Below are 10,077 nucleotides of genomic sequence, written 5' to 3'. Positions count from 1 at the left end.
CTGCGCGGACGCTTCTTGGTCCGTTCGGCAGAGCGCAGTGGCTGGCTGGGGACGCCGTGATGGTCCGGCGTCTGTTGCTTGCGCTCTCGAGCCCGTGCCTTTCGCTGACGTAGCGTCAGCGCTAACTGCCAATCTACATCCAGCTCCCGCTTCTTGGGAGTGCCGGCGTCCGAGGTATTAGAGTCTCACGATGTCGCAAGATCATGTGCGTCTGCCTCTCGGCAGTCCATGCCATCGGTGTCGTGAGATTCTTCAGTAAGGCGAGGAGAACGCGAGCGGCCCGCGTCCAGAGCCACAGGAGCAGAGGCGGCGATCGGCTGCTCATACCCCGTCAAGACGCTGGAGGCGTCGCTGCTGCCTACTGGTTAGGCTTCACACTTGTCCTGGTACGTCCAGGGTCGCAAGAACGGGAGAAGGCAGGTTTTCACCAGCAAAACTGGTATCCAAAGGCGTCGAAAATGTTCGTGTTTCAAGTCACAACCAAAAACGTCTGCCGCACACGGAACAAACTGACCAAAAAACCGAAAATTTCGGAGCTCCATGCCAGCGGGTCTGCACTCTTCGGCGCCCCTAGCGGCGTTTGAAGCACAATATGGTCTCGGCTTGTCGGCGGTGCATCGTCGTCTCCGGCATTGTTGTGACCCTTTTGCTTGCCTGCACCGTCGCGTCCTGTCCATTAGCTTGAGCGCAAGTGAATGTGCCACCGCCTCAGCGCTCGCCGTGTGCGACAGAGAGCGAACAGCACGCGTTGACCATGGAAACGCTGTTTCTGCGATGAACGCTGAACTATCAGACCGCGAGGAACGAGAACGCGCTCTCGCCCGCTAGAGACAACGCCGACGCAGGCAGCGTCAGCTAGCGAGTTCCCTGAATGAAAAAAATCACGCCATATCCACGAAGTGAATGATGATTGAGGTTATAGTGTACTAGAATAATTCTAGTACACTATAATTGAGGTGCCGGCTCGGAGATAATTGGGTAAACCGTGAATGCTGCGTACAATTCCTTTACTTCCGTCCACTGACCAGGGGGAGCTGCGTCGCTCGCTGTGGGCCATCTCAAGTTGGCTGATATTGGCCGCTAGGGACAGGCAGAAAACAGATGCTCGGTCGCGTCCCCCCTTCTGGCCCGGCCACAGTCTGCACACTCATGCAGAGGAGGAGAGACGCGCATCGCTATTTTATTTTGTCCCTGGGCCGTCTCGACGTTGCTTTCTTTATCCGCTAGGCTGTGCGTTCTGGCGCTGCAGTCACACGTGAGAACTCGACTGCACGGTGCCTATAACGTTGCTATCCGCCTCGTGCGCGCTGCTTTCAGTTGTACTGGTGGCGCCACCAACGGCGAACGGTGGCGAAAGGTGGATACGGGCGGCTCATGGAAGCCGTGGGCAAAGTGCCCGTTACTCGCCGTTTTTCTATTCATTTTTCATTCTGGTTTGATATTTGTACTGCCGACGCTGCTCCACTAGACAACCATGCCGTCTGTTACGTCGATTGTTCTATATTATTTGTTTTAAAATGACAGGCCCGCTTTTTATGCGTGCGCGCGATGCACTGCGTACGTTTCTTACGTGCATGTATCCATGTTGTTTGCGAGATCTGTTAACACAGATGAAATAAAAACTGTTGCAGTACAAAACAGCATTCTTGTTTTATTGAACACCTCAAACAGTTCAACTACAATGACTATTACGGCTGTATGCCTGCTCAAGAAACGCACATAAGACACGCGTTCTTATCTTCGCCCAACACTCTTAGCACTCATCTAGGCCAAGAAAACCAAAATCTAACTTGCTCAACGTTTTACCAGCCGTCACACAGCTGCATGATAATGCGTGAAAGTACTTTAGCAAATGACCAACAAACATTCACACAGCGTTTTTTTGTTCACAGACCGCGTTAACTAATGAGAAAGTTCTAACTGCATTGCAATCACATATTTCGGAATATCTAATCACTTTCACCATTGAAGCCACAATCCTCTAACACATGCGCTTTAAATTGAGCATGGCATTACTCACACGTATATAGGAAATGCGCACGCGTGGCATTACTCAGATTTATACAGGAGATGCGCACGCGTGTAATGTATCTCGTATGCTAGATTCTCCTTTGGTACGTGCAGCTCAACATAAAATGCGATTCTGGAAGTAATGTTCGTGGAGTAGCGAGCATATAGAAGGGCAACTACTTACAGCTTCACTTACCTTTGCAAAAACGGTATTCCAATTGCAATTCAATATTAACCGACGCAACAACGATAACAACACACTTGTTGCACACAGGCGTACCAGGTTGACGCGCGAGGCCAAGCGCGGTATTTTAAGTGTAGCACAATCGTGCGCGTACAGTACGCTAGAATATTCTGGCACAATGTCGTCAAGCTTGCAGTCACTTCAGCGGTTCCCACGATGTAGCACCAGGTGACGTCCTCGCGTCATCAAACTGCTACGACGCCGAGAACTACACACACAGCTGACTTGGAAAAACGTGGTCTTGCAGGAGGCCATCTTGTCCAGCAACCAATGGACAAAAGTACACAGCTGAGGCGTCTGAAACATTGCTGTTGATGAGATGGCAGCTGAACGAAATCAGGGCTCATCGTCCGACGTGTGGCCACCGCCTTAACACAATATTAACGTTGCAACGTTCAAGGAAGACGCGACGAAAGCGACGAGCCCAGCCGGTCTTGTCAGGTGCGCTACTGCGCTCTCACGGCCACCGAAAGAAATAAAAGAAAGTGGAGAGAGGAGTTAGCTTTGAGCATGGCCAGTCGGTGGAAGCAAGAGGACGTGTTGCGTCGTCGGTGTGGCGTATTGTCGAGAGATGGCGCTAGTCTGTTTTTGCGCAACGGAATCGCAAACTTCATTGAAAATGCATGGGATCCTATGGGGGTTTGTGAGAGGGTACAACCGCCTGAGCCGAGCGGTGGCGCCACCATACCGATGCACGAGGCGGATAGGCACCGTGCGGTCGAGTTTTCTAGTGTAACTGCAGCGCCAGAACGCAAAACCTAGCGGATAAAAAACGCAATAATGAGACGGGGTGGTCAAAATGGAACGCGATGTGCGCGTCTCCTTCTCTGAATGAGTGGGCGGAATGTGGCCGGGCTACACGGGGGACGCGTTCGCGCGTCTCTTTTCTGCGTGCCCCTAACGGCCAATGACATCGAACTTGGGACGGTCCAGTGCGTGCAACGCAGCTCCCCTGGTCAGTGGACGGTGCCTATAGCAGCGATTGTGATCAGGTTATCGAACCACGAGTGGTCGCAGACCTTGCAGCTGTGGCCCAACGTGTGGTCGAGGAAATCGCGGTTAAAGCGCGCGACGGCGCCACTAACTTCAGGTAGCAATATCTTTCGGCGCTTGGGCGCTGCATCCCGTGCCCGTACCTCTTCGAGGTTCTCTTGCCACCTCCGCACTGCTTCGGCTTCGCAGGCTTGTATCTCAGAGTTCGCACGATACTGATGTCTCTCTTCGGCCTCGTGAGTTCTCACAGCAGTGTCTTGGCGGCGAGCCCGCATAACTGCTGCCTCGCGAGTCCTCCGCTTCGCTGCCTTGTCTTCTTCGCTCATGTTATTAGTAATGAAGCGCACTGACTAACGACTGTCGAAAGAGAGAGGAAGCGCACAGTTGTGGCCTTCTAGCGGTCTCCGATCAAACTAGAGCACGCGCCGGAGTGGAGCGAGCGCCGCATGCTACAGTTGGCTACGCGATATGTGGTTTTGCCTGCGTTATCATCATCATAGACGCTCGAGGAACAAGAGGAAGAAAACTTCTCTTCGCGCGAGCGTGCGCTGAGATGGTTATACTGTACCTGTGTTACGCCCGGCTACTTTGGCGATGGGCAAGCCCCGAGCATAAGGAGCAAGCTCCCAAATATTCCAGCCAGTTCGACGCCATGAAAGCCGTGCGACAGCGGATTCATTCATTCATTTACTGCTATTAATTTCACTCAAGAATTTCACTATTCATTTGGGTGAACCTACCACTGCTTGTTGAGACATTCATAGCAGATGCATTTGAGACGTCATTGAAGGAATGCTAATTATTTCGCAATACTTCGCTTAAATGATGACAACGAAACATAATTGGTTTTTTGCAATGCTTTTATGACGCAGGTTCGGAGTAGAACTATTTAGATGTGCAGCAGACCCCTGCAATATAACCAGAGCAAGTACGGAGACTTCTTAGCGTGTCTTAAGCTAGCTGTGCGCTAATATCGTGTAACAGGCAACAATGGAAGTGCTTTCCTAACTTAGAAATTCCCTTAAGCGGTGGTGCCATCAAATTTTGAGGCTGTTAGGGGTTTCCTCTATATGCAAGAACACTCCACACGTAAGGTCGGACACAGCAACGTTTATAATATATTTTAATTCACTGCCAAAGCATACTTAAATATCCATTCTCCCGATCGAGTCCCATCGCTAGCGCGCCAACTCTGACGTAGCTGTAGAAGAGGGGCAACGAAAGTTCTAGTATGTCACACCAGATCTGCTGTAGTGACGTGAGTGACCTCCGCAACGTACGTGCCGGCTGTATTGAACTAGAATATATTCTAGTATATTCTAGCAACTCTCTTTACGAGAGTAAACGCTTGTCCCATATTTCACTCTCTTTTCAGAAGTGCTGGGAACTCTCTGCTGCACAGAGTACGCACGCTCTCTCGACAGCTCTCTGGTACTCTGGCTGAACGAGAGTGAAGAAGCTCTCTCGCCAGAGTAAAAACACGCTTTTGAAATGGGGTACATACACTATCGGGTGGAATTACGCTACTCCCTCGCAGAGTGTCACAGTGCTGGTTGGGCTAGAGTGCATGAACTCCCTCCAAGAGTAGAATCACTCTGCTGCTAGGACTAACGTCTAAAAATGAAAAAAAAAGAAACCCTTCGTGCGTTTTCTAAAATGTAACAGTGAACTTTACTGGAATGCCTGAAGCTTACCACACATATACACATAACTCACATCCGCACACTCATTCATACACACAACACAGCAACACTGAACATATGCACTACTAGCGCGGCACAGAGCCATGCACCCGGTAGCCGGTTATATATCCATGGTGTTCTGCCCCCCCATCTAGTGTCGGTGGCAACAGCTCTGCTTTGCGTATTTAAACAGCAAATATAGTCGGAACACGTGTAAGTATCAATGATCTACAGGGATACTGCTGGCACATCGACCTTTTGCTATAAAACACCATGTTATCCAACACTGTTTTCACTAGGTTGGCAAATATCAGCTGGGACTCTACGATATCGGCTCAATGACGTACAGCCGCTCATGCCCAAGTCTGAGAGTTGTAGCCACGCGCTTACAAATACACTTACGACGATCTTTTTGCCAGGGCTGGCTGATGAATACTTTGCGACGTTACGATCTGGCGTCCATCGGACATGCGGTGCCGCGGCAGGCGCGGCATGTACGCCAGAAAAGCAACGCCGGTCGACATAACCACGATGCAAACGCATCTCTGGCGATTCTCGCACTTTCGCTGAACCTCGGTTGCATTTTAATGCAACAGAGAAAAACTTTCAACGATAAAATGCGCATTCTTCAACCTTCGTCAGCCACTTGCGCCGAGATCGGTCGCACTCAATATGACCCGTACGACTCCCAGCGAAGGTAGGCCTAGCGCACCTGCCCAGTTCCGTTTGTACATGCTGTCGGCGCTTCTGGGTTTAAGGATACGCGATTCCGACGTGTAAAATGAGTGTAGAGTAAAGATTTAGTATCGGCTAACCTGAATGAACCATTTTTCATGCGTACGGTGTTCGTACAAGAAGCGATGGCATCGTTACGACGCCGCTTTCAGCAAACGCATCCCGGCAGCCACCGAAAGCCGCCGGGGGCACTCACCGGCACTTCGCAGACAGACTTGTCAATTAGTACGCCTTGTTGAACTAACATAATGGCATACTTTCTTGCACGTTCAATTGGTGTTTGGCGATCGGTTATGTATGTAGTTGCACCTATCGATTGAGATGCAAATCAATACACTGACACGGGCGCTGCATGGGTGTATCGTCGATAGCGCGAGAAAATACATGTTGTTCAATGTCATCGTGGTCGTCAGCGTGTGTGTTATGAAGACGCGAATTTTATTGGAAAAGGAAAATCGCGTCTATCTTCAGTATGCGACCCGTAAGATGAAGTCGAGCGGTGAGCTCTGTCTTGACTAATCTTTTTACGGCAAGAGAGTTGTGTTGGAGCGTGGCGTAGCTGAGTGGCCAACCTAATGAGCTAAGAGATGTCTACGAGCAAATGGAATATGAACCAGAATGGTATACGGCATTGGTGAGGTGCTTATCTTTACCGCTGTTCTGGCATACAATTGGAAAATCAGTTACTTGATGTATTCACTATACAGGTGATTGTGCATTCTGTAGTGCCGTCTGTTCGTCATTGTGTTGCGATAAGAGCATAATCAACAAATAAGTTCTTTGTCTGTATTGAATTGCTTCCAAGTGCTATCCTATGTTGAATAAATACCATGAAAGAAAGGAAAAAATTGGAGCGTGGCGTAGTGGTAGAGAACTTGACTGAGAATCTGAGGGTGGCAGGTTCGATTACTCCTGCCAGACGTTTTTTTTTTTTCGCGTCTTTTTTTTATTAGAATAATGTTTTAGTGTCTACCTTATTCCAGTGGAAATTAGTTTGTGTCGTAAACTAAGTTGTCGATGCGTTAGAAGTTGCCGATGTTCAAGGCTTCGAAGCTGCCTCTGTTGGCGTTTCAGAAACCAAAGGTTAACGATCACAAACACTTTCGTTCGTTAGTACTGAAAGCTATCCTATTAACTTGCACATTAAAATGACAGCTGTGGTGCTACGCTCGTAAGATTATGGTTAAGAGACAGTTATATATCGCTGTGCGGCGTCGGCCAGAAGCTCGCGCTAGTTTCTACTCCGTCTGCTTGGGAGGGCTCCCGATGCTGTTCACGCTACGTCGGGGCGGGAGTTCCGTGGACTGGGAACTCTATCTGAGTAGCAGAGAGTTCGCGGTCTCTTTTACTCTGCCTTCAAGGAAAGAGTACGCTCCGCGGCTAACTCTCCACTACTCCCCCACGGCGTTAGAGAACTCTGGCGAGAGTAATACAGTTGCTCTGCTCTTGCAATACTCCCTCTACATCTGTGAGTGTACAAAATATATCATGCCGGTAATTTTCTTGCATGTGACGTTAATTTCTTGCATAATCGTTAATTTACCGAAAAAACTAGGAGTGCGCTTGAGCTTCGCCTTTAAGAGTAGAACGCGATAGCGTAATCTGCCCCGTGCGCATCGCCTTCTCAATTGCTAGCCTCACCGACGCCGACACCGGTATTTCTGCTACACGAGTTCTTTAACGCTGTCCCGTTAAAATTTGGAGCTGGCGAGGATGCACAAAAAAAAACGCCAGGCCTGCGCTGAAACCGCAGCACAGTCACAGCGAAAGCTGGAAGAGCTGCGTTTTTAGAGCCCGTTGTAAGCTCTCTTGGGGCTACAATACAAGTACACTAGAAAGGTACCCACTACGCCATAAATCACAATTTTTGTGAAGTTGGGAAGCACCTACTAAACAATTATTCGTCATTCTGCAGAGAAGCGAGGCACCAGCTACACGTCTGTAAGGCATTATGTGCACTTTGTTGACACGACGACTGATGACGATGAAGAATTATGGCTCAGCCCTTTGTAGTGGGTTGGAAGCTTTAAACGGCCCACCAATTATCGTCTGTGAACTTCTTGTCCTTTGTCCCGTCTATTGCGCTGCTCTAAAATATTTGGAACCTTACCAATTAGCCCAACTGTCGACCTTGCACCAATTAGGTAATTTGTATTGGGTGACGCCCGGTCGCTATGTCCCTCTCCCTTTATGCTGTATAACATACGTTGACGTGGGAGAGAGACGGCGGGGGGGGGCGCAGAACTTTACTGAGACCCCGAGGAAATGGTTCATGCGCTTATGGGCTTCCTTGGCAACCAATACAAGTACACTTGCGAGGAACCCACTACGCTATAAATCATTGTAATTTTACTGAGACCCCGAGGAAATGGATCATGCGCTTATGGGCTTCCTTGACAACCAATACAAATGCAATTGCGAGGAACCCACTACGCTATAAATCATTGTAATTTTTGCGAAGTGGGGCAGCAGGCACTGTGCCATTTTTTGTCATTCTACGGAGAGCATTGGTACCTGCTAAACGCATGTAAGGCATTATGCGCACTTTGTTGATGCTGTGCCTGATGACGATGAAGAATTATGGCAGAGCCCTTTGTAATGGGTTGGAAGCATTCAACAACCTACTCGTTGCGCAATTCGCATTGTGTGACGCCTGGTCACAGAATTCGCGATGTGCGACGCTTGGTGCTTATTTTACTCTTCTACCACGCTTTTCTTTCTTTCTGCTACCGGAGGAGGAGGAGGGGTGGCGCATGCGCCACCCCTCCTCCTCCTACGGCGCAGGTGGTGTGAGCGCTAGCCTCCGCTTCGTTTTCCTCTCCCGTTCTCCTCTGCCGTTCTCTCTCTCCGGCGCAGCTGTGCGCTCGTGTATTGGCCTGGTGTGCGACCGATGGCCGCCAGCGGCGCTGCGAACGGCGCCTGTATGACGTCAGAGCTGGGATTCGCGCGCTTTCGTCTGCTACGGAGGCTCAGCGCCCGTGTTGAAACCATAGAGTTTCCTCAAATTAACTAGACGGGACTCTGGCGCTGCGATCGTTCAGCTACCATGGGAATGATGGGTAGTACACAAATTTGCCTAGTCTTCGTGCTTGCGGCTTCAAACGTACCTGTGGCTTTGTTTATTGCTGTGTTTTGGCGTTGATTCGGATAAAAGGATAGACCATTGTGAACTTCATGACCAGATTTGAATTGGTGAGCCTAAAAAAGTTAAAGTGATGAAGTGGAACTGCTGACTTTTGCTGAACTTTGTTTTGCGACAAAGCGGATGCAGGCGACGCGCAGCCAAACGGAGCCGAAAGAACGAAATTTAGACAAATCTGTGTACTACCCATCATTCCCATGCTGGCTGAAGCGTCATGCGTTGCAGCTCCCATAGACACTAGCGCCAGAGTTCCCTCTAGTAAGTTTGTAGAAAACTCTAGTGTTGAAACCACCGTTGTGGTAAATCTCAAGAAAAAAGCAATTCAATTGGTTATCTTGCGTATGGCGGCTACTGACGCTGTTCGAACAACCGTGGGTCGGCTTTTAACGTTCATTTAGAACTCTTTGTTTCTTAGAACTGCGGCCGCTTGTCTCCGCGGCGAGTGCTGCGCAATGGTGAAGTATTGCTCTGTGCCTTAGTGTACTTTGTCCGCTCGTGAAAAGGCGTTAGCTTTCACAACTATCCTAAGGCCAAGCTAAGAAGAAGTGGATAGTCAAGCTCAAATAGGAAAGTCACCCACGCCTTCATCGAGAGTGTGCAGCGAGCACTTTGCGGACAATGACTTCTGCTTCCCACCGTACGCAACACTCTTAGGTATGCTTGTGAGCGCGTTTAAGCGCCTCGCCAATACTTAGCCGTTTATTGCACGCAGGCTATAAGCATAGGCGACTTACACCAGGTGTGGTGCCGTCCCACAACCTGCCACGAAGGCCCCTAGACAAGGAGTCGACGACGCGGCCTCCGAATCGTCTCGCAGGAAAGTGCGCCTCGAGAGCTTAGCTTAGCGGCGCAGGATATCTGAGACTACGGCTGCATTGTGATGGTGTACATACGCATTTTACTTATGAAGGCCAGCGCGCGCCCAGCGGACTGCTTATCATAAATTCATAAGCGAAACCTGTTGCCGCTGTTTAGTGCACATTCTCTAAATGTTTTCACCTGAGGCAGTGCAGGCACTTTTTTAAAAGCGGAGCTCTTTAAGCTTTTCGTTAGGCTGCGTGGCGTGAAACTCAGCCCAGCTTGCCTTTGCCACGTTAATCTATGTGGCCCTGCGCGTGGTATAATGAGCGATTAACTATTTGTTATATTCTAATACCCATGCGACGGCCCTGTGCGGTGTTAATATGAACTACGACGTAATATCGTTCTCATTGAACCTACATTATGAGACAAACTCCAATCATGGGCATTGGCAGGGGGGTGTGCAACAA

The sequence above is a fragment of the Rhipicephalus sanguineus genome, unplaced genomic scaffold, assembly GCF_013339695.2.
Source record: "Rhipicephalus sanguineus isolate Rsan-2018 unplaced genomic scaffold, BIME_Rsan_1.4 Seq240, whole genome shotgun sequence".
Classification (NCBI taxonomy): Eukaryota; Metazoa; Arthropoda; class Arachnida; order Ixodida; family Ixodidae; genus Rhipicephalus; species Rhipicephalus sanguineus.
Note: the sequence above shows the minus strand (reverse complement) of the source record.